The 19,571-nt window shown below is 42.5% G+C and overlaps 1 long non-coding RNA gene across 1 annotated transcript; it reads left to right on the plus strand.

Annotated features, from left to right (window-relative positions):
* The first annotated feature begins 3,857 nt into the window (after nt 1-3,857).
* Nucleotides 3,858-7,566, plus strand: LOC144991811 (uncharacterized). The gene is made up of 5 exons (XR_013655431.1): nt 3,858-3,989; nt 4,990-5,071; nt 5,372-5,448; nt 5,794-5,905; nt 7,427-7,566. It is a non-coding gene; the product is annotated as an uncharacterized LOC144991811 (long non-coding RNA).
* Nucleotides 7,567-19,571: the final 12,005 nt, after the last annotated feature.

Here is a 19,571-nt window from a genome sequence, read left to right on the forward strand (position 1 = left end):
GACAACAGAATTTGCATGGTGCTTCAAGGGGGAAGGCAGTGATGGCTTGAAGCTGGTTTTGTGCTTTGAATGACAAAAGTCCTTCTCAGCCACACATTTCAGCTCTTCATTAGCAGGAATGCCAGCTGTAAGCCTTTACAGTGAAGTCAATCATTCAGACCTTCAAGAAACCTGGAGAAAATGTTTTTGTCTTTGTTCTCCATCTCTTTCATGGTGCCTCTGCTTACACCGGATCTCCAGCTCACATAGGAAACTGATTTGCGTTTATTCCTAGAATTGAGGCTTACACATGAAACATTTTTAGCGCGTGTGAGGCAGAGAAGGCATCAGGTGCTGCAGTAATAACAGGATGAAGGTGTTTTGGTCTGGTGTTCATGTGACTGCAGACATGTATATTTAAGGTAAGACTTTAAACTCTGAGATTATCCTGGTTTTGCCGATTAAGGAGTCTTTACATTCCGCAAAAGTGGTGATTAAGCAAAAAGCAAAACACACATTCTGATGTTAAGTGTGTCTAGATTCACAGGAAGTTTAGAATTCACTTTTGAGGAAGAGGTGAGTTGGATGTCAGTTTGAAGTTTTTACATTTGTTAAAACAAAAAACTGTCAATGAGATGGGAAAACAGAAATGAATGCATAAAAATAAAACACTCGTTCGCTTTGGAGTCATGGGTACGAACGAGGCGCACAGACAAAGAGGGGTGTGAGGTTGAGATTTACGGTCTGCATTCTGTCTGTTTAATTTGAGTTTCCTCCTGGTCTCTGTCTGCACTTCCAGTCTGGTTTACGGCCCCCTGAGCTGAGCGGGGGCTCAGCCATATCCACGCTGTGGGCTCTGTGGTGGCTTGATAAAGATGAACAGCCTTATCAAGGGCTGGAACTCTGATCCACCTGATTGCAGAACCCTGCTCCAAAACAATAGCAAAGCAGTTGTACCACAGCAGCATTCTCCTTTATTCCTTCTTATGATGTTTTAGATGTGAAATGGATTTTTTATTCATGCAACACAGAGTAACGTGTTTTCTACAGCTGTACCAGTCCACATCAGGACACTGTGACATGTGCAGCTGCAGGTAACAGGAGAGAGCACGTTGCACCTGCTTTAGGTTTCATGAAGGTTAACAAAGGTGTAGATGTTAAAACGAGCTCCTAAATATTCATCCTGGTCATGTTTTCAGTCACACATACTGTCAAACACCTGTCAGCATCACTGGCCTCCCATCATCCCCTGTGCCAAAAGCCCTGAAAGTACTTGCTTGATTTGACACCAATCCCTTGGAGCTCTTCTGTGTCTGACGTTCAGACAGCCTTTAGTTCTGTGTGAAAGCTGACAGGCAGCTCGGGCTGCTCCTGCCTCCTTCATGAACAATGGACTGGTGTATCAGCACACTGAGCCAACAAATGTGATGGTGTGGGTCTGCACCAAAACAGAAAACCCCGAAGACTGTGAACGGCAGAACAATGGGTTTGAGTATGGGGAAACGATGGTAGCTTGTAATGAGCACCTTAAAGGCCCGTACACACCGGGACGAATATTCGCCAGGCGTTATTCGCCAGCGTTTGTCGCCACGTTTTTTGTGTTCACACCCAGGCGATTTTCGCTGACGGTGAGCCGAGCGAACATGCAATTTCATTCCCTGACATTAGATGGCGCTTAATGTAAACAGAAATACTCCTGTACACAAGGTGGCGCTGCGCAACTTTACGATTCTTAAAGTCGCTTTTCACTCAGAAGAAGAGAGCAAGTATTTACGCGCTTGTCAGAATAATACAAAGAAAACATGAATATTTCAAGCATCAGTAGCTCCAACTGGTACTTGGTAAGGGGATATTTTAGAATGTCCGTCATTATTTCTTTGCGGCAGTGTAGACGCTACTTGGCGTCTATCTTCTTCGCTGGTATGTGTGCTCAGCAAGGCAGTTTTGTGTTTGAGCGCCCCCAAGTTGTGTTTTACTGTAACTTCAGAAGCTCCAGACACGTGTGCAAAAGCGCCATTCTCATTGGTCGAATAGATTTCGACGCGACGCGTCGAAAAAAAAAAACGAACCCGAGGCGTTTTTTTTTTTTTACGCTTTGGCGCGTGGCGTTTTTTCGCGTCGGTGTGCACACTCTCATTGGTGCCCTTTGTTTAGTCACGAGGCGTTAAACGTCGTCGTTAAACGTTAAAATCGCCGGCGAAATTCGTCCCGGTGTGAACGGGCCTTAACTGTCATTTTGGAGGTTTTCATCAGCCAGCAGGGGTATTAGAATTTATTCAGTTGAAAACATGAACCTCTAAATTTATATGTGACAACTTTTAAATAACTAATTTAAAGGCCTTTAGCTCAATAATTGTAAAGATTGATCAATTCTCCTTTTTTATTTTCTTTATTTTACTCCTGACATTGAGTTGGAGGTGTGTTCCAGGTAACTCAGTTTTCAGCTTTATTTACATAGCCCAAAATCACAACAAGAGTATGGCGTTCCATGTCTGCCATTAATTGAACAACAAACATAACTGAGCGAGTGTATTCAGGAACTGAGTGAGAGAACCTTATAATCACGCAAGCGCAATGCTAACCGAGCGACCCCGCATTTCACAACTGCACAGTTGCAATCCTAACTGAGCAGCGATTTTGCGCGCTAGCTGGGTTTGCACGGAGTATTTAGGGGTGGCTTTGTCACTAGGGGGCGGTAACCTTTCTGGTTGATATTACTGGCCAAAATTTGCATGTCAAATCCAGCGAGGCATTCACTTTCATTTTTAGAGGCTTTAATAGAAAGAAAAAAGGCGGATGTTACGTGGATTAAAACGTTAACGAACAGCCAAGATCAAGGTAAGTGCAGCGGGTTTTTTGTGCTGTAAGTTTTTCTCATGTGCAAATCACATTATTGGGTAAATATACATTTACACTTTAGTTAGCCAGAGACAGAGCTACTACGCTACTCAATGTACAGAGAGCGTGTATTAGCATGTGGTTAACAATGCTAACAATGGAGCAGCATCTCACTGTTGTTGATCTAATGTTGATCTATTTTCCTTACATAAGATTTACGTCTTTCGGGTCGGCCATTTCGAGACCTGGGAAAAATTAAAGCAATAGAACGAAAATTCATTTTATACTCCATGGGTGAGATACTGCTCCATTGTCAGCATAAGCGTCGCTCAGTTAGGATTGCAACTGTGCAGTTGTATAATGTGGGGTCACTCAGTAAGCATTGCGCTTGCGTGATTGCAAGGTCCGCTCACTAAGCTTCCGAATACACTTGCTCAGTTGTCTTCACGCTCATTCAATTAATGGCAGCCATGAAAATCCATACAACAGTTGTCTCAATAGGCTTCGTATCGGCAATTGTTAAGTTGACATAAAATCATATGGAGTTAATTCAGTCTCAATAATCAGAAATGCACACAATCTGTTTTACAAATGCACACGCTCCGATTCACAAATGTCATTTTATGCAAACGTGAAAAATAAATTCGGAAATACACACCCTGTGTTTCACAAACACACAGATTGTGTTTCACACATGCACACTAAATGTTTTACAAATGCACAATAAGTGTTTCTCACAAATGTGCACACTGTTTTTCACAAAAACATTTTAGAAATTCAAAATAAATGTATCAGAAATGCACAGTAAGTGCTTCACAAACATGATTTTTAGGTACACATGTGATGTGAACTCACAGATCATTCGAACTGCAGAATATGCATTCAAAATCCCGTTCTCGTTTGTGAATCTCCCCGTGTGTGTGAGAGATTTTTCTACGGTGAATATTGAGACTCATCTGACGGAGCGGGTCGACTAATCTCACCATTGGCTAGTGAATCTGTCAATCAAACTCATTGGCGAAGCAGGCGGGTTCGCTTTTAGCCAATCTAATGGCCCCTTACACTCCTCACTTTCAAAGTGACGAGGGAGGGAGCTGTTCTGCACAGCAGTTGGGAGGACGCGGGCGGCAAACATGGCGGAGAGGTCTTCTGAACGGGATCAGTCTCAGCCCGTAAGTAATGCATTTATTTGATCATTCCCTCGTTTTACGTCCTGTAATGTTATTGAATACTAAGTTGAAGCGTTTTCCTTTGCCAAGTGACATGTGTGAATGCTGTATGAACACTGCAGCCGAGTCGTTTGCAGAGTACCCCCACCGCAAATTAGCTTAGCTTTGTTTTGCTTAGCCTGTGCAAGTTGTGTCTGCCTGTGAGTGTGAGTGAAGTTCAAGCCGGTGTCGGTTCAAGCTAGCGTCTATAGCCAATGATCTGTAGGTTCTTAACATGATTCATAAGGAACTAAGGGGAAAACATGCCGGATTTACAGCAGCAAAGAAAGTTTAATAAAAAGTATTGATTTGGAGACGGCGATTTGTTTAAACACTGATGCTATGCTATGTTAACTAGCTAGTTGTTCCGTGTGCTGCCTTTATGTAAACGCGATCCGGGTTAAAGTTAGACACAGCATTTTCACAACCCAGACTTTAAGACGGGGTAGATGTGCAACAAAGTTAATTCATATGACATTCATGAAAACGGCATTTTTTAAATATAACAGACATGAATCCACTGTTGAATGAAAGAAGCCTCATTAAGTTTCTAACGTTAGAACCCGTATTCATTGTGATGACCAGCCCTGTGAGATTGTGTCAGAGTGACAGCCACTAAAATCCCTGTATCTTTACTTCCAATGACGTAATGACAAGAATCCCAAACATTATGTTTTTAGGCTGTTTTGTAGTCGATAAGTAGTCACAGAATGGGGGGATGGGAGAAATCAGCTGTCAACAGTGATTAGAGTAGAAGTTACTGTAAGTATTACACACAGGCTTCCTGTGATCAGTGTCTTGTCTCTGATTTTTTTTAAAGGTGTTCTTTACTACAAGCTCAAGTTATCATAGCAAGAGTGTTTTAAAAAAAAATTCCCTTTCATATATTTGAAAATTATGTAATTTAAGATCAGACAGCTAAATGATCTAATCCATGTTTGTTGTGTTTTTATTTATTCTCTAGGAATTACTGAATGTGAAAGCGTGACAATCTTTTGTTCCTCGTGCCATCAGGCAATACAACTCTCTGGCAGGGCATCTTACAAGTAATTTCTTTTAATTTTACCCACTGATTTTCCAATTATTTACCTTTTTTATCAATCTTTTTATTTTGTGATATTTCTATTTGTAATGCATGTGTGTTTATGTGTTTTTTTAAGATGGCCATTTTAAAAAAATTTCCTCAGGGATTATTAAATACCCTTCTATTCTATTCTATTTCATATTTTATCATCCTATTGTATTACTGTTTTACCTGTCAATTGGGAATTTTGCATTTTTGCCCCTGTAAATATCTGTCAGTTGAAAGTATTTGTACTTGTATTCCATGTATCCTGTACCTGAAGATAGCAGACAACAACTGTGCAGACACCCACTTGGCCTTCTTCAGTGACGCTGTGAACGTTTATGGCTTTCCTCTGAGGTATTCATGTCATTCATAAAGAAATCTTTTATTCACATATCAGGCAGTATAAGTACTTGGTTATTTGTACAAAAATAAAATAACTTTTTTTAGACTCCTCTGAAAACAAAGGCAACTCTAAAACTCTTTACCCTCATGAATAACATTTTACCCCCCCTTAACAGTCTCTCTCACCTCATTTTTTTCCCCAGTGATACATGTAACCCACTCCTGCAATTTTTTTAACCTAGAAATTCTACTTATTGGCAACATGCATAAGAACATTACATTTTAAACTGATGTGTACCGTATTGACGATGCATTTGTAATTATGTGTTTGAGACATGATTTTCATGTTATTGTCAGGGTGAGAGGAGATCACGGAGGAGAACATGCGGGCATAGCCGAGTTAATGCTCACAGTACGTACAACTGACACAAACGGCTTCATTGTGGGAAAAGTGTACACACAATCAACGGTGAGTTGAACCTAGTTTTAGAAGCTTTAATATATACACAGGGCTCCAGACTGCGTCCATTTGGTCGCATTTTGTGACCAAAATTTGAGAGTGTGCGACTGAATTTTACACCCAGTCGCACATGTGCTACCAGTAAATTTGCCTCCTCCACCCTCCGTATTTTTTATACATTAAACATGAAAGGAGCATGTCAATGATCGATGAAATGAGAGATGAAATCATCAATGAGACACGAGCGCACACGCACGCAGGCAGACACACACACACTCGCGCGCGAATACTCATGAGACTGGAGCACACGCGAGCACACACTCGCGTTTCATTGAGTGATGCCTGAGGCGGCCAATGCGTCTGAGAAGAATAGGGAAAGTCACTGCAAGTGGCTAAAATATGTGGAGGGGCGGGGCCTAGAGATAATCGAGCGCGCGTAAACATCCGTGGGAAGGAAACGGAGACAAATATCATCACAGCCTGATATGTGCGTCTGAGCTATGAGCAAGCGAACTATTGATTCGTTCTTCCGACCTGCAGCTAGTGTACCAGTGACAGAGTGTACAGCAGGGGTCTCAAACTCGCATGAAATCGAAGCTGCAGCGAGACTGAAAGAGACCAGGAATTAGGAGTTGTCCTTAACATTCAATTTCGTTTTAATATGCCTCTCCCCCTAAGTATGAGCTGTGATATTACATCTTTTATAATTATTTTAATGTTTTGTAATGGATGTAGCCTTTTTTTAATCAGTTGGTATTTTAAATTATTTTAATTGATCAGTGAACTACAAAAAACCCATCAGGACGCATGTCCAATAATGCATTGTTTTGTAGTCTGTAGGGCAGCTTTTAGTCAGTTCAATACTAAATTTCCAGCTGCGTTCGCTCTGATTGGTGTCTTGCTCTCACCCCTTTCTCGTGATATTTTTGTTTTGATTGACAGGTGATGTTGGAGCAAAAACAAAAATATATGTCACACACCAGGTGATCTGTGCAGTGTTGCGTCCATCTGGGTGATCTCAAACACGCTTATTGTGCATCTTGGCTGAACCTATTTGGTGTCACCAACATGAATTTCCATCCTCTAATATTTACATACATTTAAGTATTGTTTGAAACTGTGAAATTACGAAAGGTTACTACGGTAATCACTTGTTACTAAAAACTTTTTACTATTTTTATTTAGTTGTACTGTCGTGACAGCGATGGTGCTGTCAGTTTACCTTCATGTTGCATCTTCAAAAGTGCAGAATAAAATATGACACTGAATTAGAAACAGCACATTGTAATTTCTGCATCTATTATTAAAGTATTTATTTGTAATACAGTGGAAATTAGTAGATTTGGTTAGAATGTTGATTTACGGTATGCGCCCCTAAATTTTCTGGTTGTGCCCCTAAAATTTTCAGTTAGGGGCCACTATGCTCCTAGTGAAAAAAGTTAGTCTGGAGCCCTGATACATAAAAGTGAATGATGTATTAAAAATAAATCTGACAATATAATATTTCTTTTTGCTTTTTTCCAAATACAGGATTGAGCTCCTCTGGTGTGATGTCTTCATGAGTGTTACTGGTTTATATTACAACATCCTGCACTCTCCTGAGGACCAAGACTTGCTCAATATCAGTAACATCACGTATTCTGCAGCCATTACATTTTTCTACCACGCATTCAGGCCAGTTTGGATGTCTTTAGTGACGCGTGGGACACCCATCCAATCAGGACGGAGCAAAGCATGACACCAAATCAGCTGTGGCAATTGGGCTTGACCCAGAACCCTGTTTCTGATCCCCGGGTAAATGCTTTATTTAATCTCACTGTACTGGACAACTGATTTGTGTGCAGTTTGACTAAAGTGGAAAGTATCAAGAAGAGTATCATGAAATCATAATGACTACATTGAATTTTCATCGAAAATGAATGAAAAGGATTATTGTTGTGTGGTGCAAACTATTTCCCTAAATTGTTTGTTTGTAGGAAGAATAGCACATCACAATGCATGGCATTATGAGCCATCAGATGTACTGTCACTACTTTGTTAAGGTTCACTTATTTGCAAATTATAAACAGTTATGGAGATATGAGGTCTGCCTGCCAGCAACAATATAAGTTATTATTAGTCGGTCACTGTTCCTACATAATCTAAAACACAAAAAAAACAGTGCTGTTCATAAACAGTATCTTTTTTTTTTTTTTTTTGTCAGGGTATGCTGGTTCCAGAGATTGAATGGGAGGAGAGTGGATCCATGGCTGAACCTCATCCTGGGATCAATGTCCTGGTATGGGACAGTCCTCTTTTGGGTCCACAAATGTTGGAACTGCAAGACGACATCAATCCATTGTGGAATTCAGACCGTTTGGGAGTGGACCTACATCTTTACTGTCCAGTGTGTTTAGAACTTAATTTAGGCGACATAATTACTTACAGAAGAAGAGAGACTGAGCGGGGCAAGACAGAGTTCTGTATTGTTCAAGGGACTTCATTGTATGTAAGGAAGTTATGAAAATTAGTTCCAGTTTAAATAAAATTCAAATCAGTAGAGTTCCCACATTTGCTTAAATTTTGATGTTTTAATCTGTCCATGTTTTCACTGAATTTTACTCTGCAATAAAGGGTGAATGTTTGCACTTTGTTGTTCTATGACCATCTTTTGTTGTGTAGTATTTAACCAGCTATAAAACCCAGAGAGATGAGGATCTTTTTTGCAAGGGTGACCTGGCCAAGAGGTGTATATGTATATGGTTACCATATAAAGTCAATGACATTTGAGTTATTAAAAAAATAAAATTAAGGTCAAGCAAAGTGACTTCGGGCTGAGCAGGGGAGGTGTATATTGGGCGTCTGTGATTGACAGTGAGATGAACTTGAGGTAATGTAGTCCCACTGCGTGGTACGGAGCAAAGTGATGCCAGTTTCTCCACAAAACCTGTGGAAGTTGAAGATTTTTCTCTTCCACCTTCATATGATCAAAACCGTGTCTGAGTGTTGAAATGACGCTAGCATGAAAGCTAAGAGAATAACGTACAAACAATCCCGAGTGAAACATTCATTGTAAATCTCATGACCAGTACAGAGTTCGATGGATTCTGTCAACTGCATTCAACCGCTGTTGCCTTGCTTCCAGGTCCACTGAAAAGTTGCACAAGCCAGTAATTTTTGACAACCGAAGGCAATAAACCGACAAACCATGCTAAGGCTAACACGCTAACGACCGACTGGTACAGAATCAAATATGGGCGGGGCTTTTGCCACCCGCAGAAAGCGTAGAGAAAGTGTAAGGGGCCATACGATTGGCTAAAAGCGAACCCGCCTGCTTTCCCGATGAGTTTGATTGACAGATTCACTAGCCAATGGTGACATTAGTTGACCTGCTCCGTCAGATGAGTCTCAATATTCACCGTAGAAAAATCTCTCACACACACGGGGAGATTCACAAATGAGAACGGGATTTTGAATGCACATTCTGCAGTTCGAATGATCTGTGAGTTCACATCACATGTGTACCTAAAAATCATGTTTGTGAAGCACCTACTGTGTATTTCTGATACATTTATTGTGAATTTCTAAAATGTTTTTTGTGAAACACAGTGTGCACATTTGTGAGAAACACTTATTGTGCATTTGTAAAACATTTAGTGTGCATTTGTGAAACACAATCTGTGTGTTTGTGAAACACAGGGTGTGTATTTCCGAATTTATTTTTCACGTTTGCATAAAATGACATTTGTGAATCGGAGCGTGTGCATTTGTAAAACAGGTTGTGTGCATTTCTGATTATTGAGACTGAATTAACTCCATAAAATCATAAGGATCATAAATACACAGAATTCAATAGGAAATTCTAAACTTAACTAAGGTTCAGGTAGGATCAGGTCGTGTGCCAGGATCAGGATCGTGTAGGTTCAGGTTGATCCAGGTAGGATGCAGGGGGCAGTATACTGAGAACGTAAGTCCTACCCTACCAGGTAGGTGGAGGTAGGAAAAAGTAGGAAGAAGTATTAAATCAGGTGACAGTGTGCAGGTGAGGGTTTTGTCAGGCAGTCATGGTGAGCTCCTGAGCAGTGGCGATTTCTTTAAGACTGCAAGTGAAGCTCGGCTTCCCTTATAATGTCACAAAACAAATGGTCAAATATGTACTTTTGTATTGTATTGTATTAACATTTTATTGACTAAAAATGCGTTAGAAAACGTTCATCTCAAAGACAAGTTCTTTCAGAATCAGTTACATGTAGCAGGTCGGCTGACTCGATTTCCTTCTGATACATTCCCGCAGCGTCATAGTGCATTTCCCTATGGAAGCCCAGCGTCCATTGACTTCAATGGGGCTGTTTTGAACGTTTTTTTTCAGCGCTTCGAAACAAGTCGGTCATTGGATAATAAGCGATTATGTCCCGCCCACGGACGCTCAGCGTCTCTGGGGGTGAATGGGGAGTGGGCTGGCCCGAACTCCGAGCTTCTGCATGATGATTGGAGGGTCTGTCGAAAGACTGCATCTCCTTTTGACTGACAGCGATTCTGTACTATAAGGAATCGCTGAAGCTATTTGTGCTCAGTCCCATCGCGGATTTCTTAAGTTCAGTCGAAATAAAAACTGCTGCAACCTATTTCTTTGATAATTGCTTGGCGAAATTGCTTGATTTTTACTTTGAAATAAATAGACAATTTTATGATGTAGGCCGAAAATGTGCTTCCCCTCTCTGACAGACCACTGCTCCTTAGAGACAAACATTTTAATACTTGGATGACTTTGGTGATGCCATTGGTATGTTTAGTTCTGATATTTGTGGGAATAGTATTCAGCAAGTCTTCTTTCTCTTTCGGCTTTTCCCATCAGGGGTCGCCACAGCGAATCATCGTTTTCCACCTCACTCTATCATGGACATCTTCTACCCTAACACCAGCCAACTTCATGTCCTCTGTTAAGACATCCATATATCTCCTCTTTGGCCGTCCTCTTGCCCTCCTGCCAGGCAGCTCCATCTCCAACATCCTTCTACCAATATATCCACTATCCCTCCTCTGAACATGTCCAAACCATCTCAGTCTGGCTTCTCTGACTTTGTCCCTAACACAGGCAACATGAGCCGTCCCTCTGATGTACTCGTTCCTTATCCTGTCTAACCTGGTCACTCCTAAGGAGAACCTCAACATCTTCATCTCCGCTACCTCCATCTCAGCCTCTTGTCTCTGTCTCACTGCTACCGTCTCTAACCCATAGAGCAGAGCTGGTCTCACCACTGTCTTGTACACCTTTCCTTTGAGTCTTGCTGACACTCTTCTGTCACACAACACTCCTGACACTTTCCTCCAACCGCTCCAACCTGCCTGCACTCGCCTCTTCACCTCTTTTCCACATTCCCCATCGTACTGAACTGTTGACCCCAAGTACTTAAACTCCTGCACCTTCTTCACCTCAGCCCCCTGTAACCTAACGCTTCTACCTTGATCCCTCTCGTTCAGACACATGTATTCTGTCTTACTACGACTGACCTTCATACCTCTTCTTTCCAGAGCAAACCTCCACCTCTCTAGCTGTTCCTCCACCTGCTCTCTACTCTCACTGCAAATTACGATGTCATCCGCAAACATCATTGTCCAGGGAGATTCCTGTCTTACCTCGTCTGTCAGCCTGTCCATCAGCATAGCAAACAAAAAAGGACTCAAAGCTGATCCTTGGTGTAGTCCCACCTCCACCTTGAACTCCTCTGTCTGACCTACAGCACATCTCACCACCGTCATACTTCTCTCATACATGTCCTGAACTACTCTGACATACTTCTCTGCCACTCCAGACGACCTCATACAGTACCACAGCTCCTCCCTCGGCACCCTGTCATACGCCTTCTCTAAATCTACGAACACACAATGCAGCTCCTTCTGACCATCTCTGTACTTTTCCATCAACATTCTCAAAGCAAAAATGGCATCAGTGGTGCTCTTACGGGGCATGAAACCATACTGCTGCTCACAAATCTCCACCTTCTTCCTAAGCCTGGCTTCCACTACTCTTTCCCACAGCTTCATTGTGTGGCTCATCAACTTGATTCCTCTATAGTTGCTGCAGTTCTGCGTGTCACCCTTGTTCTTAAAGATCGGAACCAGAACGCTTCTCCTCCATTCCTCGGGCATCTTCTCACTCTCTAAAATCCTATTGAACAACCTTGTTAGAAATTCCACTGCTGTCTCTCCTAAGCACTTCCATACCTCCACAGGTACGTCATCAGGACCAACGGCCTTTCCGCTCTTCATCCTTTTCAGAGCCTTCCTAACCTCATCCTTTCCAATCTCTGCTACTTCCTGCTCCACAACAACCACATCTTCCTCCCTTCTTTCCCTGTCATTTTCCTCGTTCATCAGCTCCTCAAAATACTCCTTCCATCTTTTCTGTACACTCTCCTGGGTTGTTAGCACCTTTCCATCTCTGTCCTTAATCACCCTTATCTGTTGCACGTCCTTCCCATCTCTGTCTCTCTGTCTGGCTAGTCTGTACAAGTCCTTCTCTCCTTCCTTTGTGTCTAACCTGTCATATAGCTCATCGTAAGCTTTCTGTTTGGCCTTTGCCACCTCTCTCTTCACTCTACGCTGCGCTTCCTTGTACTCCTGTCTACCTTCCTCAGTCCTTTCTACATCCCACTTCTTTTTAGCCAACCTCTTCCTCTGGACGCATTCCTGTACTTCCTCATTCCACCACCAAGTCTCTTTACCGTCTTTCCTCTTTCCAGATGACACACCTAGCACCTTCCTACCTGTTTCCCTGATAATCTCTGCTGTAGTTTCCCAGTCCTCTGGAAGCTCATCCTGACCACCCAGGACCTGTCTCAACTTCTGCCTAAATTCCTCACAAGTTTCTTCATTCTGTAGCTTCCACCACTTGGTCTTCTTTTCTGTTTTCCCTCTCTTCTTCCTCCTGACCTCCAGAGTCATCTTACACACCACCATGCGGTGCTGTCTGGCTACACTCTCTCCTACCACCACTTTGCAGTCATTAACCTCTCTCAAATGACCTCGTCTACACAGGATGTAGTCCACCTGAGTACTCCTACCTCCACTTCTGTATGTCACTCTATGTTCCTCTCTCTTCTGGAAGTAAGTGTTGACTACAGCCATTTCCATCCTCTTTGCAAAGTCCACCACCATCTGTCCCTCCAGATTCCTTTCCTTCACACCAAACCTGCCCATCACCTCCTCATCACCACTGTTGCCCTCACCAACATGCCCATTAAAGTCTGCTCCAATAACAACTCTCTCTCCTCTGCAAGTAAAACTGTTAAACCGCACAAAATTTGCAAAAGTCTAAAATAAGAGTATTATTCAATTCAATTCAATTTTATATGTATAGCCCAAAATCACAACAGTCGCCTCGATGGGCTTCGAAGTAACAATTATGTTAACATATGTTTCTGATGGGCTGCATGGTGGCGCAGTGGTTGGTGCTCTTGCCTCACTGTTTCAAGTCCCACTGGGGGACCTGAAACAGAACACCAATGGGGGACCTTTCTGTTTGGAGTTTGCTTGTTCTCCCCATCCATGCGCACTCCGGCTTCCTCCCACCGTCCAAAAACAGGCTTTGATGATTCAAAATTGTTGTGAATGTGAGTGTGAATGGGTGTGGGATATGTGACCCTGCGACAGACTGCCGACCTGTCCAGGGTGTCCCCTGCCTTCGCCCACAAGTGGCCAGGATAGGCTCCAGCAGGCCAGTGACCCCGACAAAACGGAAGAAGATGGATGGATGGTCGTTTCTGAGGTCTGTTTATGTTCTTTTTATTTTATGGATATCAAGCTCTCATCTAGTCTTGGTGGAAAATAAAAAGAAGTTCGATGAGTGGAGTTGTCCAGCGTCCTCTGTTGTCTCCTGAGCCTTGTCGAGTTAGGCAGTCATTGAGAATGACAAAAAATAACTCAACACTTGATAACCACGAAGCAGCTAAGAGGAGAATATAAAAGGCTTCAGAAGATCCCTTGTAAAGCTGCTGACGCAGAAGTGGCAAGTTCTCAAAGCTACATTGGCGAATGAAGTCCCAGAGACGAGAGTTAAGGAACTCAGGAGGGAGAAGACAAAAGCAGATTCTCACGAAGGTTCAACTTTCTCAGTAGGGAGGCTAATTAGATGTCCGAAATAGAACTAAAAGAAGAATTTCACAAACTGTCTGACTACTTCAAGGATCTTCTGGAAAGTAACGTTGAGTACAAAGTTGGAATTTTATTTGAAACAACAAAAGAATAATCAGATGACATCCATAAAAAGGCATTGGATTATGACATTGAAAAGATGGCAGTTGATGTTGAAGAAATGTCATGGTGCCTCTGTCAGCTCTCCTCCCCCTCCCCTCTCTGCCTGGTTCCTGATTCGTCTCAGCTCATCACCCACCAGACCTTCATAAGGAGATCCTGAACCAGTATTCATCGCCAGTCTGTTGCTCCAGATGGTGCATAGTCTGGTCTCATGTATTTTCTAGTCCATGTATTCAAGTTCTTGCCTAACATCTTTTATGCCTCGCCTTCAGGACATTCATACCACAAGTGGACACCTGAGTCTCCTGTTTATCTGCCATGGGGCAGACAGAGAGCATCCCAGTCTGTGCACTCAAAGCAGTCCTGCAGGGTCTCCTCAGCCTCTTGAGTCCACTTCTTCACCTTCTTTTTAGACAGAGGCATTCTCCTGACGAAAGGCACTTAGTAACCAAAGGTTACAACAAACAGGTAGAAAGGCGGGGCTTAGACTCACCGCTTGTGGTTCCATAACCGCAACAAACTAACAGCTGTTTCCTAATAATTAACCCTTGTGCTATCTTAGATGACCCCACCCTTACATTGATGTGTTCTATCTACCATGACAAAGGTGGATAAAGGTGGAAAGATTTTATGTAATCCATGGACACCAGTGAAGATCACAAATCATTGAAGAAAAAAGGTTCAGAGCACTGTATAGTGGGTCTAGATGACCCAACTCCCAATGGTAAAGTGCCTAGGATAGCACAATGCTTACTAATAATTAATAACTAATTATATTCTTCATCCATAAAATTAACAATTTATTGGGTCACTGGATTTAAAGAAAAATAAACAAACAGGAAGGACTCTGCATCAAAGTGAATTTGTTTCCATCACTTAACTTAACTTAACTTTGGGTGTTTGACAGACAGAAAAGTCTATTCAAGATTGTGGAAAATGGACAAAAGATCAAAGGAAACATCACGCTTATAAAGAATAAAAATAATTAGTTTAAATAATTAATTAAATATCCTGTCAGGAACATTCTCACGTATAAAGTAAAATGTTTTTAAAAAAAACAATGTTGTTGCAAAATGAGGAAATAAAACACTTTATGTTCTTAATTTTTTATTTATTTATTTATTTATTTATTTTTCGTCCTCAAAAAGTATCGATAAGAGTATCGTTAAAATACCGGATCGATAAGCAGTATCGATAAGAGTAGTAGTACCGTTAAAACCTTAACGATACCCATCCCTATTCTCTAATGACTTATTATCGGCCTCAGAAAAGGGACTACTCTCTATTCTGGTCCTGTTAGACCTCAGTGCAGCCTTTGACACTATCGACCACAGTATTTTACTCCAAGGATTAGAGCATGACATAGGGATCAGAGGATCTGCCCTCCAATCAATGGAATCCTACTTATCTCATAGATACCAGTTTGTCAATGTAAATGAACAGTCCTCTAATTGCATTTGAGTTAGCTATGGTATCCCACAGGGCTCGGTTGTAGGACCCATCCTATTTATGCTTTACATTGTGCCCTTAGGAAACATATCATTCATTTTCACTGTTATGCAGATGATACACAGTTGTATTTATCGATTAAACCTAACCAGAATTACCATATAGAGAAACTGAATGCCTGCATCAGAGACATCAAGACCTAGATGAAAATTAATTACCTCCTCCTAAACCTAAGAAAAACAGAGGTCATTATACTTGGTCCTAAAAACCTCAGCGATGCTCTGTCTGATCAGATAGTCTCCCTGGATGGCGTAAGTACAGCCTCCAATTCCACAGTTAGAAACCTTGGGGTTTTATTTGACCAGGATTTATCATTTAAGGCTCACATATCTAAAGCGTGTAAAACTGCATTTTTTTCACCTGTGCAATATAGTTAAGATGAGAAATATTCTATCTAAGTGTGATGCTGAAAAGCTCATCCATGCATTTGTTACGTCTAGGCTGGATTACTGTAACTCTTTTTTAGCAGCATGTCATAAGAGTTCCTTAAGAAGTCTCCAGCTTGTTCAGAACGCAGCAGATAGATTGTTAGCAGGAACTAGCAGAAGAGATCACATCACTCCTGTGTTAGTTTCACTTTACTGGCTTCCAAGTGATTCTAGAATCAAGTTCAAAATCCTCCTGTTAACCTGTAAGGCCTTACATCAGGGGGGGTGCTCACCTTTTTTGGCATGTGAGCACATGTTACTGTATATTATTCCAGGCACTTGATTGTGGCTCTCCATGTATGCTTTCCCTGCCAGCATCTTACACCCTGCAGTTATGTGCTGAATTGTTTCAGGCGCCTCTTTGCACGGCCTACACCTTGGGTCTTGTCTGGTGTGGTAGATCTGAGCCTCTATGGCTCTGGTGCTCAGGGCTTGTTCCTGAGCTGCCAGGATGAGTGCTTCAGTGCTGTCCTGTAGGCCAGCCCTCTCTAGCCATTGGTAGGACTTCTTGATATCAGCCACTTCAGTTATGGTCCGGTGGTACATCCCATGCAGGGGTTTGTCCTCCCATGAGGATCTGTCCTCCAGCACTGTATCCTCTGCTCTCCATTGCCTGAGACATTCACTGAGCACACTGTCAGTTGGGGCCTTGAACTTGATGTACTCATGCATCTTGGATGTTTCATCCTGGATAGTGGCTTCTACGCTCACTAGTCCTCGGCCTCCTTCCTTGCGGCCAGCATACAGTCTCAGGGTGCTGGATTTGGGATGGAACCCTCCATGCATGGTGAGGAGCTTTCGTGTTTTAACATCCGTGGTCTGTATCTCTTCCTTTGGCCATCTTATTATTCCTGCAGGGTATCTGATAACTGGCAGTGTGTAGCTGTTTATTGCCCGGGTCTTATTTTTGCCATTGAGCTGGCTTCTCAGGAGTTGCCTTACTCGTTGGCGGTATATAGCTGTTGCAGCTTTCCTTGTTGCCTGCTCCTGGTTGCCATTTGCCTTCGGTATTCCAAGGTACTTGTAACTGTCCTCAATGTCCTCAATGTCTGCTATTGTTCCTTTTGGGAGTGAGACCCCTCTTGTGTGGACAACCTTGCCTCTCTTTGTCACCATCCGGTTTCATTTCTCGAGCCCGAATGACATCCCAATGTCAGTACTGTAGATCCTGGTGGTGTGGATCAGGGATTCAATGTCACGCTCGCTCTTAGCATATAGCTTGATGTCATCCATGTAGAGGAGGTGAATGATGTTGGCCCCATTTCTGAGTCGGTATCCATAGCCAGTCTTGTTGATTATTTGGCTGAGGGGGTTCAGACCTATGCAGAACAGCAGTGGGGACAGAGCATCACCTTGGTGTATCCCACATTTGATGGACACTTGTGCAAGTGGCTAGCCATTGGCTTCAAGGGTGGTTTTCCACGGCTTCATCAAGTTTCTTATGAAGGCTCTTGGAGTCCTGTTGATGTTGTACAGCTCCAAGCATTCAGTGATCCATGTGTGTGGCATTGAGTCACAGGCTTTCTTGTAATCAATCCAGGCTGTGCACAGGTTGGTGTGTCGTCACCTGCAGTCTTGAGCGACTGTTCTGTCAACCAGGAGTTGGTGTTTGGCTCCTCTGGAGTCTCTACCAATGCCCTTCTGTGTGTTACTCATGAATTCATTTTATTTTTATTTGAATAGGGGGGACAGCGCATATTAATAAACATTTCTGTCTATATCCCAGAGTTAGCCAAAGGGCTATTTTTCATCTGCAGTCCCTGGTAAGATGTTAAAAATCACCCTAAAAGATCAAAGTAAAATCACATATTTACATAACATTACATATATATATTAAACAATGCATTCAATAAAATAAGCAGTTAACCTAAAATCAAATTAGTGATAAAACAATCCAAAATCAGAAAAATGTAAGAGCATACATGCACATAAAAGACATGACAGTAGCGAGGACCAGTGAGAGGAAATGTACTCAGTGTTGACAGCTCTGATTGTCAATGAGCCATTTTTATGGCCCGCAGCACTCACAGAGTGCAAGGACCATATTGTAATTTTAATTGTGTCTTGAATAAATGATATGTGTTTTGATTTCTGATACTAACAGGTGTGAAGTTCCACTCAGTAGCAGCTCTAACAGAAAAAGCAATCTGAACAAAAACGCTTTTTCTGAAGGGAATGATACAGTCTCCTCTGACTGCACTCCGAGTTCTGCTGGAATTGATCCATGTGCCTATTTATCTTGGTTGCAATGATGAGCATGAGCTTCCATGTTGTGGACAGACAGGTTATTGGCCGGTAGTTGGATGGGACTGCACCCTTTGAGGGATCCTTCTGGATTAGGATCATTCGCCCTTCCGTTAGCCATTTGGGGTGAGTCCCATCTCTTAGCAGCTGGTTCATTTGTGGGCTCTTGGAGTGTGGTGAGTTTCTTTAGCCAGTAGGCATGTATCATGTCAGGGCCCGGTGTTGTCCAGTTCTTCATACCTGAGACTCTTTCTTGGATGTCTGCCACTGTGATGGATACTGGATTCTGTTCAGGGAGGTTGCTATGTTCTTTTCTCAGAGAGACCAGCCACTGGGCATTGCTGTTATGTGCTGTCTCTTTCTCCCATATACTTTCCAGTACTGTTCAGTTTCCAGCCTTGGTGGGTCTGCTCGACTGTTTTGACCCTGCCACTGAGCGTACACTTTCGCAGGTTGAATTGCGAACAGCCTGTTTATTCGTCTGGTTTCATTGTCTCTTGTGTACCTCTTTAGGAGGCTTCTCGAGGCTAAGAGTCTTTGTTTGGCAGTTTCCAGTGCTTCAGGTATGGGCATCTGGCTGTATCTCTTAGGTACTTGGTTTCTCATTGTACCTCTTTGAGCCTCTGTCAGCCTTCTCACATCCTTCCGAGTAGCCTTGATTTTGGCCTCTAACTGTTGCTTCCATGGTGGGTATTGTTTTCTTCCATGGTTGCTCTTATAGCCAAGCATCTCAAGGATCACTGCTGCTGAAGTGTAAACCAGTTCATTGGTTTCTGTGATTGTTGTGGTAGGAATTGCCCTCAATGCTTCATTCACAGTTTCCAGAAGACTTTCAGGCGGTACATCACCTAACCGTTGTAGCTGGTGTCGGGGTTTGCGTAGTGGTCATTCTAGACATGATCTTGTCTTTCAAGTCAGTTCCTGTCTCGCTCAGCATATCTGTAGTTGTTGGGGCTGTGTACCCAAGCTCAGAATGGGAGTGTGGTATAGCTTCCTCTCTGACCTGCTGTTCTGGCTCTCCCTTGGTATTGTATTGAATCGCTTCAATCTCAAGTTGTGATAGGAGTTGCCGTTTGTGGATGTTAGAGCATTGGGCGACTAGTTTCTTTGGCAATTAGCCTTGATTGTGGGTTTTGAAGCATCCATTCATATATATATATATATATATATATATCCAGCAACAAGCCCATTTATTTTGACACACCCAAAAGCAGCCAAACAGCTTGCAAGTCACTTCTGCTGTTAGACCCCCCAGTCAT

This window comes from Oryzias latipes, chromosome 4 (genome assembly GCF_053564925.1).
Source record: "Oryzias latipes strain Hd-rR chromosome 4, Olatipes_Hd-rR_3.1".
NCBI lineage: Eukaryota > Metazoa > Chordata > Actinopteri > Beloniformes > Adrianichthyidae > Oryzias > Oryzias latipes.